At 42.5% G+C, this 22,074-nt stretch overlaps 2 protein-coding genes and 1 non-coding gene across 3 annotated transcripts in view; 2 read left to right on the plus strand and 1 right to left on the minus strand.

Moving 5' to 3' along the window:
• LOC141656664 (receptor-like protein EIX2) overlaps nucleotides 1–22,074 on the plus strand; it is a 398,824-nt gene that overhangs the window by 169,618 nt on the left and 207,132 nt on the right. The window lies entirely within an intron of this gene.
• LOC141656668 (receptor-like protein EIX1) overlaps nucleotides 1–22,074 on the plus strand; it is a 276,353-nt gene that overhangs the window by 158,322 nt on the left and 95,957 nt on the right. The window lies entirely within an intron of this gene.
• On the minus strand, nucleotides 843–949 carry LOC141658170 (small nucleolar RNA R71). Its single transcript, XR_012549072.1, has one exon. It is a non-coding gene; the product is annotated as a small nucleolar RNA R71 (small nucleolar RNA).

Below are 22,074 nucleotides of genomic sequence, written 5' to 3' on the forward strand. Positions count from 1 at the left end.
GCTAGTTTGTTACCACCCTCTTTGTTATTTTTCGACTTAGCTAAACCGGTGAATTAGAACGATTAGTACTCCACCTACTCCTTGTGGGATCGACCCTTTAAAGTGTACAACGATAAAATCGTACACTTGCGAGGTTTAACTTGAGACCATCAAGTTTTTGGCGCCGTTGCCGGGGAGTACGGCTTGATATTAATCGTTTTTGTTCTAGTTTAGACTAAGTCCTTTGTTACTAATCCTTTCTTTCAAGTGCTTAGGTCTTTTGCATGAGTAGGCGACGAAGACGAGGTCAACCAACATATCCACTTGATCGCGAAATTGAAGCCACGGCAAGAAGACTTAATTCTCTAAGAAGAAGGGGTTTACTTGATACACCACCAATTGATACATCACCCATTGAAGAAGTTAATCACCAAGAAGCTACCGAAGTGTTTGAAAATCCTTTTGGGGTTTTAGAAGAAGAACCTAACACCATGGGTGATCCGGTTCCGATAAGAGAGACTATGGCTCCTAAGCACATAGTCAATCCAAGCATCCAAAGGCCAAGAATTCAAGCTAATAACTTTGAGATCAAAAATGTCTTGCTCAACCTTGTTCAAGACAACCAATTTGGAGGAAGTCCCTTGGAGAACCCAAACGATCATCTAAATGAGTTCCTTGAAAATTGTGATATGTACAAGTCAAATGGGGTCTCCGATGACGCGGTTCGCCTTAGGTTGTTCCCCCGTTCTCTTAGGGGTTCGGCCAAGGATTGGTTGAAGAATTGTGACCCGGATTCCTTCAAGACATGGGATGAGTTGGCATCGGCATTTTTGAACAAGTATTTCCCACCCCCAAGAACGGCCAAAGTCAAGAGTGAATTACAAAGCTTTACTCAAGAAGAGGATGAGACTTTATATGAGGCATGGGAACGGTATAAGAAGCTCCAACGGTTATGCCCTCACCATGGCATCTCCGAGGCCGAGCTAGTGAACAATTTTTACAAAGGGTTGACTCAAGACCTTAGGCTTTCATTGGATGCGGGATCGGGGAAAGGTGCCTTAGACATTTTGGGGCATAAAGCGGCAAAGGAACTAATTGAGGAGATGGCCTCAAGAACTATGGAATGGGGAAGTGATAGGCAAATGAGAAAGGGCAAGAGCAAAGATTCTAATTCGGTTTTGAATGTGGAGGTTAAGGGTATGTTAGATGAACTCACCCAACAAGTTGCTTTGCTAAATTCAAAACCACCAAGCTCCGATATGAGGCAAGTCTTGTCTTGTGAGTTGTGTGGGGAACAAGGGCACACTCCCATTAGGTGTCCCTTGATTGCACCCCTCCAAGAGGAATGCTATGAGCAAGCAAATGGAGTTTGGGAATCCACAAGTGCAAGGCAAGGGTTCAATAGTAACAACAACCAATTTGGTAATGGAAAAATAACTCATCCTTCTTGTCTTATGCTTCACAAAACATTCAAAACCCAACCACTTCCTCACCACAACAACAAAGGTTCAATCAAAACTCTCAATTCCAAAGACAAATCCCACCCGGTTTTCAAGGAAAACAATTTGTCACTCAAAACCAACAACCATTTGGGGGTTTCAAGGGACAAAATTTCAACCAACCTCAAAACCAAAACTTTCAAACCCCTCAAAAACCTTCTTGGGAGCAAGCCTTTGAGCAATTGGTGATTGCCAACCAAAAAGTCGACTCAAAGCTTGACAACCACATTGCCTCACAAAACCGGGTTAATGATGAAATACGAGCATCCCAAAAGGCTACGGAAACTCATGTGGCCCAAATTTCTCAACAATTGGGGCAATTGGCTCAAAATCCGGGGAAGTTTCCGGGTAATACGGTTAACCCAAGGGAGATGAATGCGGTATTTTTGAGGAGTGGAAAGCAATTGGAGGAGGTTGAGAAATCTCCTAAGTGGAAGAGGAAGAGGGTGTCTAGTGAAGTAGTGAAAGAGCACCCGGTTGAAGTTGTGGAAGAAGATGAGACTAGGGTGGAGAAGTCTAAGGAGGTGGAGATGGTTGATCCTCCAAAGCAAGATGAACCAGATAAATTAGGAACATACATACATACATACCTTTGAACCTTGTTGAATGTTCCCGGTAGCACGTTCAATAAACTCCTCAACAATTGTCAACAAAGGGATGGGAGCTTCTGGTTCACTCTCATAATTATGCAACTCTTCAAGTATCGGCAATAGGTAAGAATCCGAGTACATCGGAGCTTCTTCTCCACTTTGCTCTCCATTGTTTTCCATGCCTACGTAGTCCTTTTCCTATAACGTAGTTTAGCACCCGAAATACAACAAAGTATTAAGAAAACAAAGAAAGGGTAGACTACAAATTAAAGCAATAAAGAGTAAAGACACCCAATTCAAGTAGCACCGTTAAAGTAACCATTAGTTTCGGAAAAAACATAACAGGATATTAAATACTCCCTCCCATTCACAATAAACCTCCCATTTCATTTTGGCACAAATATTAAGGAAACACACTACCCCACCATATAATTAAATTTCAACCACACAAATACACTACCCCACCATACAATTAAATTTGGACCACACAAACACTTACCAAAAAAGGAAATAGGGAGGTTATTGTGAATAGACGGAAAAGGAAATAGGGAAGTTTATTTTGACTGGGAGGGAGTAAAATTTAAGTTTTACCTGTGCAATCGATCCAAAAGGGTTAACTTAAAGAAAATTTTTAAGTTTTATGAATCTTATGGTTAAGTGCATAAATAAATGATCAAAAATGATTTATTTAAATGTATATAAAGACTCGTTTTAATTTAATAGTGAAGATAAGAATAAAGAAATCAATACTTTGCTTTCGTGTGTATCGCGTTAGCTCTTTGGGGACAAACGCCTTCTACTTTTTTTTGGTAACTACAAGCAATATGATTAGTAAGAAGGATTCTTACTCAATTTGGAGAAAAAAAAAAGCTTTAATAAGAGATGACGGGAATGGTGGCGTAGTGTGACGATCCGCACACTCGAACCCTTAGATTTATTTCATACTTATGTAATTATATTTCCCTTGTACATTTAGAATAACTTTCCATAAATAGGTATATCGCTATTCTACACTAGTTTTGAAATTTCAATGTTTCCTGCTACCAGGATGTAACTATCATATTTCCCTCTTTAGTGAGTACTAGTGAACGAAAATCTGCTTCCTACCTTGTGCCTTCGTATTGCTTGTTGTTGCTTTGTTGTGAACGACAATTAGCCTTCACTTTACTAACAAGCCGTGTTTGTGGGATCGACACTAGGATCCCGACTCACACACCCGAGACCGATTACGAGTGCCTAGTGCTTGACAAACACTAGTGCCTAACGCTCTCACTTTCATTCTTGTCGAGTGTTGCCGAGACCCGAGTATCGTGCTAGTGAGCGATCCTTCACTAGTTCGAAGATCCTTGTCGCTTGCATCTTGCCTTGAGACAGGCAAGGGTGCGCGCCACGATCCGGCAAAAGTATCGGACCGTGACATTTGGTATCAGAGCCCGGTCTTCGGACGGGTTTCTGCACGCCGCATTTGTTCATCGAGATCGAGAAAATGGGCGAAACAATCGAGGACCGAGTGGATGCCTTAGAGGAAGCAATCGACGTCAAGCTCCCCAAGCTCGATGGCATCGTTATGCGGATGGCAGCGAGCCTCGAGGAGTTGCAGAAGACGGTTTGTGACCTTGAGACGAAGGTGGACGGTATGAACACCCGTATCTAAGCGATCAGTGGTGCGATCCCCGATGATTGGGAGGAAGAGATCAATCATCTGCATCGAAAGGTCGAGATGTTAGAGAACACTTGCGCCACGCTCGTGAAAGCGGTGGCCAATGACGGGAAATCTGTGGGGAGCCATAAGGTGAAGGAACCTCCACCTCGTGCCTACGATGGGGCGAGGGATTCGAAAGCGGTCGATAACTTTATCTTCGATATGGAGCAATACTTCCGAGTAAGTGGGCTCGACGAAGACGCGAAAGTTGTGACGGCAAGCATGTATCTAGTCAACGATGCCAAGATGTGGTGGAGGGCTAGGTACAAGGAAATCGATGCGGGCACGATTACGGTGACATCGTGGGCCGACTTCAAGAGGATCTTGAAGGATCACTTCTATCCCGAGAACACGGAGTTTGTTGCTCGGAAGAAGTTGAAGGAAATCAAGCACACCAAATCAATCCGGGAATATGTGAGGGAATTCTCAGCGTGCATGCTCGAGATTACCGAAATGTCCGAGACGGACAGGACATTCGAATTCGTTGATGGGTTGAAGAGGTGGGCACAACAGGAGGTCATGAGGCAGAATCCCAAAACTCTGTCTTCGGCCATATCGGCTGCGGAGAGCCTGCTCGACTTTCACGGGGAGCGAGAGGCACCAAGAATTGTGGCACCAACGGGGAATACTGGTGCGTCACAAAGTGGAGGTAACGGACAAAGGTCACAAAATAACGCCATCTCAGTTGGGAACAGTCGGTTTCGCTCGCAAGGAAGTCAAGCCCAATCGGCGAGCACTACAAACTCCCCCTCAAGCTCGTCTTCGAAGGCGGGAAACTCAACTGCTTCCACAACGAAGAAACCGTTCGCGTGTTTTGTGTACAAGGGTCCTCACAAGATGGCCGATTGTCCGAACAAAGCGGAGTTCAATGCCATGTTCAAGAAGATGCCGAAGGGGGCTCAAGAACGTCTTGATGGGGCGTTGGCCGACTATCACCAAGAGTGTAACGAAGACTCGAGTGATGGTGAAGACCAACCACGGATGGGCTCACTTCAAAGGATTAGCGCGATGGGGAAGTACGAAGATTCCTGCGCCAAGAAATCCAACGGGCTCATGTACGTGGACTTGATGGTGAATGGGAAGCAAGCATGAGCCTTGATCGACTCGGGCGCCTCCCACAACTTTGTTACGAAAGAGGAAGCTGATCGGTTGGGGCTAGTTCTGCGGGATGCTAACAGCTGCCTAAAGCCGGTCAATGAGAAATTGAGACGCGTCCAAGGAGTGGCTAAGAAGGTCGTGGTCCAAGTGGGTGAGTGGGCAGGGGAGCTCGACTTCACCACCGTTCTGCTGGATGACTTCAAGTTAGTACTCGGGATGCAGTTCTTTCAGAATGCATTGGTGGTATTGAAACCGAGTAACGGATCGATGCTACTAATGGGGTCTATCGTAGTGAAGACGGTAGACAGCGACAAAGACAAGGGGCAGCATCGAATTTCGGCTATGAGGGTGATACCGACGCCGAAACAAGGGATGCGACCTTGGAGAATGCCTAAAGGTTCGGTGAAGCCGAGGGCGAACAAGACCCAGGCTAACTACGCTGCTAAGTGGCCTGGGGGACGAAAGGAGAGTCTACCTCCTCACCGAGGAGTAGACAATGAGGGCCGAAATGCCCAAAGAAATAGGTCTCGTACCATCAGAGGGTCGCGTCGATATGCTGAATCGACGTCCTGGTTTGAGGGTCAGCCGACCCGGGGGACAAGGCCTCGTACCATCAGGGGGCCGCGCCGAAATGTTGATTCGGCGTCCTGGAAACCTCCCGCGTTCTGTAATGCAGGTGCTGAAGTGACGAGAGACAAGATGAAGGTCCGTTGGGGCCAGTACTTGAAGGAATCCCGAGAGAGGTCTTTTAAAGCAGCGGCAAAGTGGACTTTCCCGAGAGACAAGGAGCACGTGGTGGACTTGGAGAACATGATGTTCGGCAGCTTCTATGTCAAGGAACTCCAGCCTATCCTTGAAGGGACGAAGAGGCCAATCATTGTTTGGGACGAAGCGCACATTCAAGCCGAGTTGTACAAGATAATCCCCAACACTGCATGGACAGTCAGAGCTCACCGAGGATGTCTCACTGAAGCACCATTCAATATTTTTGTGTTGCCGAGGGCGGCAACAGATTAGGTGGGGGAGAGTGTGACGATCCGCACACTTGAACCCTTAGATTTATTTCATACTTATGTAATTACATTTCGCTTGTACATTTGTAGCAAAATATTTTCTTAGTCTAGCATAATTTTAGAATAGCTTTCCATAAATAGGTATATCGCTATTCTACACTAGTTTTGAAATTTCAATGTTTCCTGCTACCAGGATGTAACTATCATATTTCCCTCTTTAGGGAGTACTAGTGAATGAAAATCTGCTTCCTACCTTGTACCTTCGTATTGCTTGTTGTTGCTTTGTTTGGAACGATTCTTAGCCTTCACTTTACTAACAAGCCGTGTTCTTGGGATCGACACTAGGATCCCGACTCACACACCCGAGACCGATTACGAGTGCCTAGTGCTTGATAAACACTAGTGCCTAACGCTCTCGCTTTCATTCTTGTCGAGTGTTGCCGAGACCCGAGTATCGTGCTAGTGAGCGATCCTTCACTACTTCGAAGATCCTTGTCGCTTTCATCTTGCCTTGAGACGGGCAAGGGTGCGCGCCACGATCCGGCAAAAGTATCGGACCATGACACGTAGCCACATATATGGTTGTCAAAACCCCATAGCGTTTCGACAATTGACGTTTTTTATCATTAAAATTTGTCTTTTTGAAAATTTTATGTCTATAATATCCCGTAATAAGAAATGATTAACAATTATACTAAAATAGACCTCACAGGTAAAAGATTCTGGCTCCGCCACTAACTGGAAGGATTCTTACTCTTTATATCGTTCATGTAAACCAAGAATAAGAATTAGCTCAAAAAGTAAGAGCTCTCTTACTCCAACCGTGAGGTTCGGATTTAAATTTTTATCTGCAACATTGTGCGCTCACTTGAACAATAAAAAAGATATCATTCACGTAATCCGAAACATAATAAATACAAGGTTCAAATTATCATATACTTTTCTGTCATATAGAAGGTAGGTAAAGCAAGGAATTATATTACTTTCGTGTTCTATTTGCATGCCTTTTAAGAGCAAGTTCAATGGTAAGTTAGTAGCAACTAGCTTACCTTTGCCACATAACAGTTTAAGCTATTAAATATTTGAGCTAGTAGTGTATTACAATGATTTAGTTTAATTTTTTAATTGTTTGATTAGACTCACATTTTTAAAATTGCATTCTATAAGCCAATCCATTGGATTTGGTCTAAGAGTTCATGAAATTGTCTGGAGTAATATAAATAAAGTGGGTAAAGCACGATGCTACATTATAGAACACGAAAACAATCGACTTTTTCTTGTACGGCTCTGAGAGTAATTTCATGGAACAAAGTAGTGGCGGATAATTGCTATGCTAGCAGGGGTTGTTTCCTGCTAGCACTGAATGTCTGCCACTTGGACAAGATGTTTCATAGGAACACATGTAGATAGAAAACTTTTCCGGTGTTGTGTATATATTTTGTCCCATGTATGTCTCTGTACAGCACTCCTCTGTATTTTAACTTAGTCTTTTTAGGTGCAGTAGTAAGTCTTGCTTGTGATGGTTACAAGCTTGTGACGTCTCACAAGCTCTCATCCACTTTTTTTCTCACTTGCATCTTGTAAAGATCATAAGCTTGTGATGAAAAGTGTCTGTCACAAATGAGAATTTGTGTTTTATGTGTGGTATAAATGCATTGTGCTTCATGTATGGATCTTGGTAAAGATCATAGTGGCAGGGGCATCTTTGGGTCCGTGTGGCTGCATAGGACTCCAAAATTTTGGGGCTAGAAAACCAAAACAAAGTAAGGATAAGTAAATTTAGAGCCTTTAAAAACTCATTGAAAGCTAGTTTTTTGGTGGTTAGTAAGTAGATTTTTAAACACAAGACTCAAGTTCAAAACCCAATTTCTACATTTATGTCTTCTTTTTTTTTACATTGTTTTTGTTTCGTAAAATGTTATATAATGCCCCATCTTTTGATTTTGCATAAGGGCTCCAAAAACTCCGAGACAGCCCTACATAGCGGATCTACCTGCGAACTTATGAAAGATTTCGCACGGGTAAATTTTGTACTATGAAAGATTTTTCTTGATGTAGTAAATCATGTGGGCTTATTTTTCTTGGTGTAGGTCATTTCGCACGGGTAAATTTTGTACTATGAAAGATTTGTAGATGTCTAAACATAATTCTTATTTGTGACGTGTTACAAGCTTTTAACGTCTCAAATTGATTATAATGATGTTAGCAAGGGAAGGCGATTGTGAGCAAGTATTAAGCTCAGACCAAATTTCACATGTGGCCGAAATTTTTGTTACGTCCACAATAAAACCGCCTTTATATGAAGGCTTTACATAATATTTATGGTGCGATTATAAGCATAAAGAGGTGTAGTCTCGTTAATCTCCGTAGGCGTAATTGTTGGTGTATTTGTTGATGGTTAACATGTCTCATATGCCAAAAGTTCACCATTTTTCCTCTTGAAAAAACTCAATTGTTATACGAGTTTTACCTATTATAATTATTAAAAAAATATACTCCGTATAGCAGTAAAGTTATGATGACAAATTTGTTTAATGAAAGAAGATATCAAAACTAATTAGAAGGTCAAAATTAAATCCACTTGAGTCCCGAGAAATACTAAAACTTGGGAGAGACGGTCTCTCACTAAATTATTGAGAGACCAATCTTTCGTACCCTTTTATTTTTATTTCGTACTATTTTTATTGTTGATCGTGATATAGTAATTTCGTACCTATATACATAATAAATGTACCCATTTTATTTACCTTTAGTACCACTTTTTTTTAAAATTGTACAATGGTCTCTCAATAAAGCTTATTAAGAGACCGTCTCTCAGAAGACCTACTCCCCGAGAAAATATCTACTCCTAAACAACTACCCGCTATACTTCATCTATGTAACAAATTAAACACAAAATTAATATTTTTAACTCTACTTTTCCATGCATGTTTTATTATTCCATAAAATCGGATATATATAAAAAAATTACCAATATAATCTTAAATCAACACTATTGTGGGAATTAATTTTTAGTTAAACAATTAAATAAGAATAAATTTAATTTTCATCAAAAAAAAAAATAATCTGGATTAACACATGACTGTATTATTAATGATACGTTATAGGTATTTTCGACAATCCATATGTTAGGTCCAATTTTGTTAGAGAAATTTTGAATATACGTATGAAAATGACTTGAAAAGAAAGGGTAATGTATTATTAATATGGTTCAACACATAAATTTATTTTAACATGTTTTAACAATAACATTATGAAAAAAAACATATTTTACAATTAGTTTACATAATCTTAATTATATAATCCGATTTTATTAAGATGATCACTCATTTGTAATCATTATATCCATCCAAGGTAAAACTAGGTATGAATGTAACAATGTTGTCTTCCATCTCTCCATATGTTAAGGGCATTCAAAGCAATTTGCCCCGGCCCATTGAATAAGATTGTTGACCCTCTCGCAAGTAAAGCCCAATCTTCATAGCTATGAAATCTTAACATCTCTTGAAATAATAGGTTTTCTTTAGAAATATACGTTCTTTTGGATTTTATGATGCTATCAAATCGTTTCCAAAAATACGCCATACTTGATTCAGGTAAACAATGGCTTAGTTGTTCAATCAATATCACATCCTGCACCCGGAGACCGCGACCAAGGTCTTTGTTGTGCCTATTTCCCACATAAACCATCTCTATACGCACCTGTAAATCACTTGCTACAGATTGTACTAGTCTTGTGAACCTTCGTATCCAGTCTATATCATCGCCTCCATACATTATAATGTATCTTTCATCTTCAATCTGTTTCACATGAGCTAAAATTCAATACACCAATTTCTTGAAATAGCCTACATTTATTTAGATACCCCACCTTTTTATAAAAATATATGACACAATATATGACACATTCTCGTTTTAGGAGATGGATCTTAACTTTAATTTTTTAGACATATTTCTCAAAATTATACCATTAAATCAGTGGCGGACGCAGGATTTTACTTAAGAGAGGGCACTGAAAAAAATTTTACTGAAAGAATGTTGAATGTTGGTTTTGCATTTTTTTCTTCCAAAAAAAATAATGCAAAAAGTATGCACTTGTTGAGATTTGAACCCTAGTGCTCTTATTTAGAAAGAAAATTTCAACCACCGAGCCAACCAATAATAAATTATTTCTGAAATTTTGAGGGTGGCACCCGCCCTCCTTCCCTCCCTCCCCCCTTGCATCAAATTAGTTATGTAAAGGACTAAAGGGTATTATATGAGAATATTTTTCATTAAATTTACTCACATATTATGAATAATATTGAAGTGAGAAATGAGTATCACCAAATGTGAGAATGTCACTTAAATCGAGACCAAAGTTCGGTTTTTGTGATGGTACGATGAATAAGACTACTGATGGTATCAAGCTATACCTCGCAAGTGCACGATTTTATCGTTGTACACTATTAAGGGTCGATCCCACAAGGAGCTAGGAAGACTACTAATCGTTTTAACTCTATGGTTTAGCTAAGTCGACAATAAAGGGAGAAAGTTATACTAGAACTACCAACAACAAGATAAAACAAGCTAAAGAAGAAATAAGAGACAAAGCAAGGTAGAATGAAAGGGTTGTAAATCAAATAGATTAAAAACCTAAGACTCGGTTCTTCCCAAACAATTCGTAATTCCACACAATCAAATCTCTAGGCTAATCACAAGGGTAGTAAGGTGAGGAGGTGACGACTCTAATTCGCCTAAGACCCCCCTCTCGGGTTCGAAATAGGACACTAGTACTACCCACCAACCCCCCTCTCGGGTTCGAAGGTCGGAATCCCTAACTCAATACCCGACTACCCCAAAAACATGCATTATTCCCAAGGTAATCCAATATTTGCTAAGGTCATTAAGCCCCGTCAATTCCCGAGTCATCCCACTCCCTCTCTCGAGGGTCGATTTCAAACGCTAGTTTAGAGGTGTCCTACCCCGGTTCTCCCTTTCGGTCTCAACCAAGGTTAACAATAGGGTCAAGTCTCGGGTATCCAAATCACAACCTAACCAACTCTCGTTGGTGGTCAAGGGTCGTAAGTCAACACTACCCAAAAGTCAACCCATAACCCATGTCAATCCTCTAAACTACCCTCACCAATTTCCCCAAATAATTAGCCTTTATGAAATTCAATTAGTGAAATTACTCATGTTTGGTCAAACCGAGCCCTAGTGGAAGACTACTCACTAATCATGGTCCTAATTGCAAAATAAACAATAAAGATGGAAACTTTGGTCACAAACATGGTGGGAGGATAAATTCTACTACTAAACATGCAACAATCCAACAATAGATGAAAAGAAAGATGATTTAATCTAATAACAAGGTTGATTAAACTAAAAGACACAATCTTTAACCAAATCAACTCAAAGATTAAGTCTTTGAGGACAACTATCCAAGGATGAACAAATGAAAGAGAAACAAAGGAGAGATGAACAATGAAAAGATGAACAATGATGAAAATAACAACAACAAACAAACAACAACAACAATTTTAACATAAACAATCAAACAAACTTAAAGGAAGAACAAAATGTAAACAAATGAAAATAAGGAGAGAATTAATACCAACTCAATAGCAAAAGAGGAATTTGGATAGAAATAATAAAGAAGGAAATCCTTCAATCTTCTTACAAACCCAAATTCAATCACTAATTGATTGAAGAACTTCTCTAATTAAGGAAAGATTAACAAAGAGATTAACAAAGTTTTAAACTTGAAAGGGTAAATATTCTGGATCTAGGGTTGTGTGTACAAAAGGGGTTTAAGAGGGGGTATTTATAGGTTCCACAAGGATTAGGATAGAATTTGGAAATGGGCTTTTGAAACACGTATTTGCACTCCCGGCCGGTCAACCGGCCGCCGGTCCTTTGGCCGGCTGGGAGATCTCTGGAAATTTGAACAAGTTTTGGAAGTCACCAGGTATGCACGGCCGGTCGACCAGCTGCCGGTCACTGACCGGCTGGGACGTCTTGACTTTAGACTTGACTTTTTATGCCTTGGGGGAACTCCCAGCCGGCTAGCCGGCTGCCGGTCATTTGACCGGCCGGGAGATTCCTGTAACTTCCTTCAATTTTCTTTGTTTTTCAGCTCATGTGTTTTCCCAGCCGGCTAGCCGGCCGCCGGGCCACCGGCTGGGGATACTTCTTCCTTGCTTCTTCCTTCATTTCATGCATACACGTACTCCCAGCCGGCTAGCCGGCTGCCGGCCTACCGGCTGAGGATACTCCTCAGCATCATTTCCTTCATCTTTCATGCGTAGCTTAGTGATCCCGTCTTTCTATCTTCAGTTCGCCCGTTCCCGCCTCAATTTCTGCAAGGGGGCCACAGTGTCATAGTAAAGGGAATCGGGACAAGAAACAAGAGGAAAGGGGGTACAAAACCGCCTCAAATGGAGTCGAACATGCATGAAAATAGAGGGAAAAAGGGTGCAAAATGGTCCTATATCAACCTCCCCACACTTGAGCCTTACTCGTCCCCGAGTAAGTCCCAAAACCAATGTACAAAGCATTATTATGATAGAAATGGAGAGCGGATGCACAATATAAGCATCACTCAACTAAACTACTACTTAAGCCGATCGAGTATTAGCGCACTCAACGCCCCTTCAACTCACAATTTGACACTCATGAGGGGAGAGTGCCCTATTGTAAGGCAAGTTGGGTCTTGCTACAAAACTTTCGACACATTCATCATGAAAGCACGTAATCAACAAATAGAATGCATCTAACAAAATGATCCACTTTCCTCATCTAAGTGGCCGAATTTTTCAAATAACAAAACACGGTCTTGGTTGGGAGTACCGTCTCAGAAGTGCCAATTGAGGTGCCAACCCCCTAATTGTGACAAAAGCAACCCTTGTGTGACCAATGCTCAAGAAACAAATTCAAGAGCGGGGAAAGGGAAGAAAGGGCAAGGCCGCCGAGAATTACAAAACCGACACAAGATTCAACCGAAGGACCCATGACTAAGGAGACCAAGGCAACGACATCCTCACGGTTTTCACTCGTCACTCAATGAAAGAACAAGATGATTTTTTTTTTTTTGTGACAAAAAGTAACCAAAATCACTCAACTAACTCGACTAGCGAAAACGTGCCCGCAGTCTAATGTGTAAAACCGTCCTATGTCCAATGAAATGCAAACAATGGGGGAAAATGCACAAGACATGAAGCAAGGGTTACAACGGGGCTAAGGAGAAGGTCGAAACGGGATTGGTGCAAGCACCGTTTGGACATGTGGGGCTCAAATCAAGAATCGTCGACACATCACATCCCATCTCTTATTGCAACACATGAGACACGTCTATGCCCTAACATAGCAATGATGACCAAAACTATGCAAAAATTGCATAAACCCAACTCAAGTAGGAAAAATTTGATAAAACTCCTTTTATTTCAACAAATGGTAACGTCTACACCGTAACAACGACTCGGTTTCCCAAGTCATGCAAAAAATGTGTAAACCCGACTCATCTTTGGAAAAACATCAATTTGCCCCTTTTATTTAGCAACGGCTTTTTCTACCCCTTTAATGATGAGTAGGGGTGTTGCTTGCCTTTTTCTCTCTTTTTTTTTTAGCAACAAACAAATATATACAACACAACTCATTTTTTTTTTTTTGATTTTTCATGACTTTTTCAATTTTCTATTTTGTTTTTCATTTCTCTTTCAAAACCTCTTATTTATATATATAATGCCAAATCATACCAAATTCCGACCCAAATGGATATGTGTACTATCCATCACTATGCCCCAAATCACCTCCTACAACACAACTACAAAACCAACCAATTCTTGATTAAGGAAGGGTGGTTATGGGAATGTAGCTATTTAGGTGGGTTTGCCAAATGAAAAGGGCTAAGCTCAAGGGGGTGAATCAAAAAGGGAAACAATGTAGGGAATAAAACAAGGTTATTTGGCTATGTGAGGTTCATATAAACTGATTTTTGCTTCATATCATATGCACAAAAATGTAATGCAATTTCATGATCTAAGGACGATGCGACACACTTATGCGTAATGGTGTGACACGCCTCGCGAGGAGACCTACTCTCGAACCTAGATGAGGGTGGGGTATGAATGTACCCACCCTAGGAGGCTCTACCCTTACCTTTGAGTAGCTAAGTCGAGCAAAGGTCTAGTCTACGGCCCTAGGTCTCACAAGGTCGGTCCAAACTCGTTGGTCAAGCCCTCCTTCCTCGGCTAACTAAGAGGCCACGGGTGCGAGTCACGAGGAGGGGAAAGGCACAACTGGGCACATAAGCTCATCATGGGGGTACTTGGTTCCCTTCCTTTGACCATGTTCTTCCTTAAAAACTTATTTACAAACTCAATGCAAAAAGAAAGAAATGAAACAAGTATTTACATGTGAACAAATGCATGCGGAAATTTAAACAAACATGAAATGAAACGTGCAACAAATTGGCTAATCCTAGAAGCACATCAACACCAAAATTCCAAACGGTCTCCCAAGGAGACACCCAAAGCAACAAAATTCCCATTCTCCTTCAAAATAACCAAGATACCAAAAAAAAGGAAAGAATAGTAAAAGGAGTAAGAGATAGGGAGGATTATACCAAGCGGTCTTCTAGCTCCTTTTTGCCTCAAGTGGTCAATGCGCCAAGCCAAAGGTTAGACAAAACATATATATATAATGCAATTTTTTTGAATTTTTCAGAAATTTTTCATTTTTTAGGCATTTTATCTAATTTACAAACATTTACAATTATAAACAAATATTCACAAGAGTGAATATTTCCCTCCCCACACTTGAGATGTACATTGTCCTCAATGGACAAAAGCATAGGGAGTGAATAAGAAAAAGAAAGGAACATATTTTTTTAATTTTTGATTTTTCAAAGGGAAAATAACATATTTTTGTGATTTTTGATATAAGAACTCCCTCCCCACACTTATTTATTTACATTACTTCCAAATGGAAATAAATGTGTGGAGGGAGTTTTAATTAAAAGACATGTTTTTGTTTTTTTTAGGCCCTCCCCACACTTATTTATAGACATGGGAGGGCAATTTAGTGAAAGAAAATAACATGTTTTTGGTGGTTATAATCATTTTTTCAATTTTTAGTTGGTTTTTTTTTTTATTGTGAAAATGCAATGCATGCTCTATTCTATATGCAAAATTTAAATGACAATGCAAGTTTATGCTAAGTGAATGCAATTACTAAATGTGACAATATATTACAAAATTGAAATCTAATGCAATCCTACATGATGCAACTAAATGAATTATCAACTAAATGCATGCGAAAGTTTAAACGTGAAGGAGAGAATTTGGATAAGAGGGAGAGATCGTACTTGTCATTTGGATTGAATATGGGGAGCATACCGAAGGCTTTGGATTGAAAAGGGAAGAAGAAGTGGAGCCCTCATTACTAGGCTCTACTCAAACTCGTCATCACCATCACCGTCTCCATCATCATCTCCATCATCATCATTACCATCACCATCACCTTGAATTGCCCCGAACTCGGACTCACGGATGAAATCGTCCGTGTTCAAGTGGGCATCCGAGCTAAAATCCTCCAACCCCGAGCTCATGCCGACAAACATCTCCGGGTTCCCTCCGGCACCACTAGACCCGCCCTCTTGGAAGATAGAAGGGGCACCCCCGAACCACCTCGCGTCATGTCCCTCCCCTTGAGTGGTAGGCGGGGTGGGAAAGACCGGGGCGCTAAAGTAGTCGGGCCGCATATTAATATCTCCGTAGCGGAAGGTCCCATCTTCCGGATGTCCGCCATCCGGGAATAAATAGTAAGAGGGGTGAAGGCCGGAGGGGTGCTTGTATTGGTGCCTCATCATATCATCATAAACCGGGAATTGACCAAGGGAGTGGTCATAGTAAATCCGGTCAAGCCGTTGTTGAAGCCCAAGCCGCTCACCGGCGGCGTTTGCCATATTAATCTTCATTTCCTCCATGAAGGAAATGAGGTCGGCATGGAGAGGGGGTGATTGCATTGGTTGGTGACTAGAGGAGCCCTCTTCATGTTGGGAGGGCCCGGGAACAAAAGGAGTAGATGGTGCGGCATACCGCAAGGTAGACCTTGCGGGAATGATAGGACGGCCACGAGTATACCGAAGATTTGGGTTAATTTGTTGGGGAATAGAGGGGTCTTCAAGATTTTCAATTTCAAGAAAATAATACTCCGAGTTAGGCACTACTTTCATCTTGTCGGGATTGGGAAGAGGGATAGAATTTCGGTCAACTCCATCCACCCGAATTTGCCAATAGTCAAGGCCATCATTCGGGTTGGTCTTCAACCAACCGAGGTTGTGGTGGATATAATTCTTGAACAACATTGTATCACCAATCATGTACCGCATCCCACTCAAATTGACCCTTCGATTGAGCCTCTTTACCAAATGGGTGATAAGTCCACCCACGACAACGGCCGTATTAGAGGCCGGAGAATTGCTAAGCCTTTGTAATGTAAGGGCCAAGTGGTGGGCAATGTCAATTTTGAAAGTAGTGGGGTTGGAACGAAGATAAGAGCCGAGAATTTCCAACTCTTCCGTTCGGAAATTGTGATTTTCCTCACGGTCGAAAACAGTCCACCCCATGAACCTATGCCAAACCCGTATAGCCGCATTATGGACAGTGTTGGCGGCTCTCTTGACCCCCGGAACATCATCTAAACCCGTAATAGCCTTCCATAAGGCCCCATGGTCAAAGGTCTCGGGTGCCTTGTGAGGAGGGCTTGTGTCAAGCCCGAAATGGGAAGCAAAGGTCGCAAGGGTCAAGGAGTAGTCCTTGTTCATCAACCGGAAATGCAAAAAGGCAACCTTTTGGGTTTGGCGATGCTTGTCAAGACGAAGGGAACTCAAAAACTCCCAAGTGAGACGGGCATAGGTTTTCTCATGTATCCCGTACATTAATTTCATGCCCACCCCCTCAAACAAGTCAAGGGTAACTTGGTCTAGCCCTAACTCCCGCATGGATTATCTATCAATAAATCGGGTGGGGGCAATGGGGCGTTGTTTGAATAAAACAAATTTACCTTTCATTGTGATGGAAACGAATTGGACATCCGGGAAGTCGGGATCGGTGCTCATGTCGGTCGCCGCCGCCGCTACCGCCTCCGCTTGTTGAAGTGCCAAATCCCCCCTTCTCACTCTTTTCTTTGGGGCCATGTTTGTGTGGTTTGATGGAGGGTAAATGTAGGAAACTGGTGTTTGTGGTTTTGTGGGTGGTAGTTGGGTGGTTGGGTGGTGGTAGGGGGTGGTGGGAGTGGTTGTTGGTGGGTATGAAGGAGGGAGGTTAGGGTTAGAGTGAGAGAAGAGAGAAGAGGAGAGTCGAAAAAAATGATGAGGTTTTTGGGTGATTATGTGTTAAAAACACGATCAGATTACTCCCAGCCGGTCAGGAGACCGGCCGCCGGTCACCCGGCTGGGAGAACGTGTGATTTTCAAAATCCTTTAAAAGGTATCAGAAGACTCCCAGCCGGTCAGAAGACCGGCCGCCGGTCACCCGGCTGGGAGGTCACTCAATCCCCAATTCCTTCATACATGCATTCCCAGCCGGTGGGCCGGCTGCCGGCCTGCCGGCTGGGACTCTTCTCAAGGGTGAATTTGGCTTACATCCCATGTATACGTACTCCCAGCCGGTGGACCGGCTGCCGGCCAGCCGGCTGGGAATACCTTCCTTGTTAATTCAACAAAATTTCTTTGATTTAACATGAACTTCCCAGCCGGTCAGAAGACCGGCCGCCGGTCGCCCGGCTGGGAACGCGTTCCAGCACATTTTCTCCAATATACCCCTATTCCATTTTCCATCATCTATTGGCCTCGACTTCCGTGTTTTCGACTTTCAAACCCGACTCGGGACGTCGGATAAAGGCCAATAAATGGTCAAACGCTTGTTCATCATACAAAAACCCCAAATCTCCAACAATCGTGACCGACAACAATCAAATTGACAAGTAGTATCCATCCAAAATTCCTCAAATTCTACCTAAATGCATGATATTTACAAAGTTGCATGGGTTGCCTCCCATGTAGCGCCCTTGTTTAATGTCGTAGGCTCGACGGAGTTAAGAATCACAATCAATAATTTAGAAGATAGGTGGCAATGGAGCTCACATTCTTGATGATAGGGGTTCCGGCAACGTAGTGCTTGAGCCTTTGCCCGTTCACCTTGAAGGATTGATCCCCATCGGATATTTCAATAGCACCATGTGGAAAGACTCGGACCACGGTGAAGGGTCCCGACCACTTAGACTTGAGCTTCCCCGCAAACAACTTGAACCTTGAGTTAAAGAGGAGAACCAACTCTCCCTCCTTGAACTCTCTCCGAATGATGGCCTTGTCATGAAATCTTTTGGTCCTCTCCTTATACAATCTAGAGCTCTCATAAGCCTCTAGCCTAAATTCTTCAAGCTCATTGATGTCAAGTAGCCGCTTCTCTCCGGCGCTTTTCAAGTCAAAGTTAAGGAGGCGGATTGCCCAATGTGCCTTGTGCTCCAACTCAACCGGCAAATGACAAGGCTTCCCGTACACCAACCGGAACGGTGAAGTTCCTATTGGTGTTTTGAAAGCGGTCCGGTAAGCCCACAATGCATCATTGAGCTTGGTAGACCAATCTTTCCTTGACCGGCTCACGGTCTTTTCAAGGATCATCTTGATCTCGCGGTTAGAGATTTCGGCTTGGCCGTTAGCTTGTGGGTGATAGGCAAGACTCCGCCTATGTTGCACCCCATGCTTCTTAAGTAGAGCATCAAGAGTCCTTTCCCGGAAATGAGTTCCACGGTCACTAATCACAATTCGTGGAACTCCAAACCGTGGGAATATGATCGTCTCCATGAGTTTGGTCACTGATTTTGCGTCGCAAGTCTTTGTTGGGATAGCTTCAACCCACTTGCTCACGTAGTCCACCGCTACAAGGATATACTCATTCCCATTTGATGAGGGAAAAGGGCCTTGATAGTCAATGCCCCATACATCGAATACCTCCACTTCAAGTATGTAGTTCATTGGCATTTCATGCCTCTTTGAAATGTTACCACTTCTTTGACACTTGTCACACTTCTTGACGTAGGTGGCCACATCATGGAATAGGGAAGGCCAAAAGAATCCACATTGGAGCACCCTTGCGGCTGTTTTTCGTGAACTACCATGCCCTCCACTTGGCATGTCATGGCAATGAGAGATTATGGGTTGGACTTCTTCGTTCGGGATGCATCTTCTAATTATGCCATCCGCACAAGCTTTGTAGAGGCACGGTTCTTCCCAAAAATATTGCTTAAGGTCATGAAAGAATTTCTTCCTTTTATGGGAGTCATAACCGTGTGGGATGACCCCGGATACCAAATAATTTACATAGTCCGCGTACCAAGGGACATCCATCAAAGCAAGTGCGAATAATTGATCATCCGGCAAGGAATCATCAATTGGCAATCCATCCTTTCCCTTGACATGGAGTAGCCGAGATAGATGATCGGCTACCACATTTTCCACACCCTTCTTGTCCCTAATTTCGATATCGAACTCTTGTAGCAAGAGTATCCACCGAATCAAGCGTGGTTTTGACTCCTTCTTGAGTAGCAAGTGCCTCAATGCCGTGTGATCGGTGTGCACAATTACCTTAGAGCCCACTAAGTAGGAACGAAACTTATTCATGGCATATATGACCGCCAAAAGTTCCTTTTCGGTGGTAGTGTAATGTGATTGAGCTTCATCCAAAGTCTTGCTTACATAATATATGGCATGAAGTTTACCATTCTTCTTTTGTCCAAGCACCGCTCCCACCGCTACATCACTAGCATCGCACATCAACTCGAAAGGTTCTCCCCAAGTGGGAGGTTGCATAATTGGAGCGGTGATGAGAGCTTCCTTCAACCTATTGAATGCATCCAAACACTCATTAGTAAATTCAAATGGCACATCTTTTCCAAGCAACAAAGTTAAAGGTCGGGCAATCAAAGAAAAATCCTTGATGAATCTCCGGTAAAAACCGGCATGCCCAAGAAAACTCCTAATTCCTTTAACATTAGTGGGAGGGGGTAAAGTTTTGATCACTTCTATCTTGGCTTGATCAACTTCCAAGCCTTTACTTGACACTACATGACCCAAAACAACCCCGGATGTCACCATGAAGTGACATTTCTCCCAATTCAAGACTAGACCACTCTCTTGACATCTTTTCAAGACCTTACCCAAATTAGCTAGACATCCATCAAATGAGGTGCCTACGACCGAGAAATCGTCCATAAACACCTCCATGATATTCTCAACATATTCGGAAAATATAGCTAGCATGCATCTTTGAAATGTGGCCGGCGCATTGCAAAGCCCAAAGGGCATGCGCCTATAAGCAAAGGTACCAAACGGACATGTAAAAGTGGTCTTTTCTTGGTCATTAGGGTGAATCGGGATTTGGAAAAACCCCGAAAACCCATCAAGGTAGCAAAAGTGAGAATGTTGGGCAAGTCTTTCCAACATTTGGTCAAGGAAAGGGAGGGGGAAATGGTCTTTCCTAGTTGCCTTGTTGAGGCGCCTATAGTCTATACACATTCTCCACCCGGTTGTGACTCTTGTTGGAATTAGTTCATTCTTATCATTGGCTACTACCGTGACCCCGCCCTTCTTTGGCACAACATGCACCGGGCTCACCCATGCACTATCGGAGATAGGGTAAATTATGCTTGCCTCATATAGCTTCAACACCTCCTTCCTAACCACTTCTTTCATAGCGGGGTTAAGGCGGCGTTGAGGCTCAATGGAAGATGCACTCTCATCCTCCAAGTGAATGCGATGGGTGCAAAAAGAAGGGCTAATCCCCTTAATATCATCAATTGAGTACCCAATGACATCCTTGTACTTTCTCACAACATCAAGTAACTTTTGAAGTTCGGTGTCATTGAGTGCACTATTGACAATAATAGGGTAAGTGTCATTAGGGCCAAGGAAAGCATGTTTAAGAGTAGAGGGAAGAGGTTTCAACTCCACTTGAGGAGGCGTAGATCTCTCCTCCTTTTTACCATCTCCTCTCAAGCTTTCAAATTCTTTGTCCGGGTCTTCTTCAATTGTTGCTTCCATAGCTAAAGCATACTCCCGGTGCTCCTTGCAATCTTTTACCTTGCCCTCAAGGAACCCTTGCAAACCCTTGTCTTCATCAAATTTCTTCATATCAACCCATTCTTCTACCACATCAATCATATAACAAGACTTTTCTTCCGAAGGCTCTTTCATAGCCTTGTTCAAGGAGAATTCAACCTTATCTTCACCCACTTGCAAAGAAAGCTTCCCATTCTTGACATCAATCATGGCGCCTCCCGTAGCAAGGCATGGGCGCCCCAATATGATGGGAATATTCGAGTCTTCGGGGATGTCCATAACATAGAAATCACATGGGAATGCAAGTTTCCCCACCTTGAGCGGGACATCCTCCACAAGACCAATCGGGTATCTTACCGACCTATCCGCAAGTTGGAGAGAAACCCTTGTTGGTGAAAGCTCATAACCTTTCAACTTCTTGAAAATTTTGAGGGGCATAAGACTAATGCTTGCCCCCAAATCACACAAAGCCCTCTCAATGTGCACGGTCCCAATCTTACAAGGTATGGAAAAGCTCCCCGGGTCTTCAAGCTTTTGAGGAGCCTCATTCATGAGAATTGCACTACACTCCTTGGATAAGTTCACCGTGGTCGTCGGGCTCAAGGAGTTTTTGTTTGAGATAAGCTCCTTCAAGAACTTTCCATAGCTTGGAATCTCCTTTACGGCATCAATTAAAGGCATGGTAATGTTGATACCCTTCATCATGTCCATGAACTTCCCATACTTTTGTTCAAGTTTGGCTCTTGCCAACCTTTGTGGAAAGGGAATTGGTGGCACATAAGTTCTTACAACTTGTTGTTGAGGCTCTTCAACCACCTTTGTTGGTTCATCAATTAATCTTGGAGTTTCCACAACAACTTCCACGAGTTCATCTTCTCCCTCCTTTTCTTCAATTACCTTAGGAGGTTCAACCACAACTTGAGGTTCAATGACATTACCCGGTCTACTACTCTTCCTCTTCTTGACAAATTCCCGGTCTTCCAAATCTCGACCACTCCTCAAGTGGATAGCATTCATGGTTTTGGGATTTTCCTCGGTTTTACCCGGGAATTTCCCTTGGGAGGCTTGTAATTGGCTCATTTGGGTAGCCAAT

This window comes from Silene latifolia, chromosome 5 (assembly GCF_048544455.1).
Source record: "Silene latifolia isolate original U9 population chromosome 5, ASM4854445v1, whole genome shotgun sequence".
Taxonomy (NCBI): Eukaryota; Viridiplantae; Streptophyta; class Magnoliopsida; order Caryophyllales; family Caryophyllaceae; genus Silene; species Silene latifolia.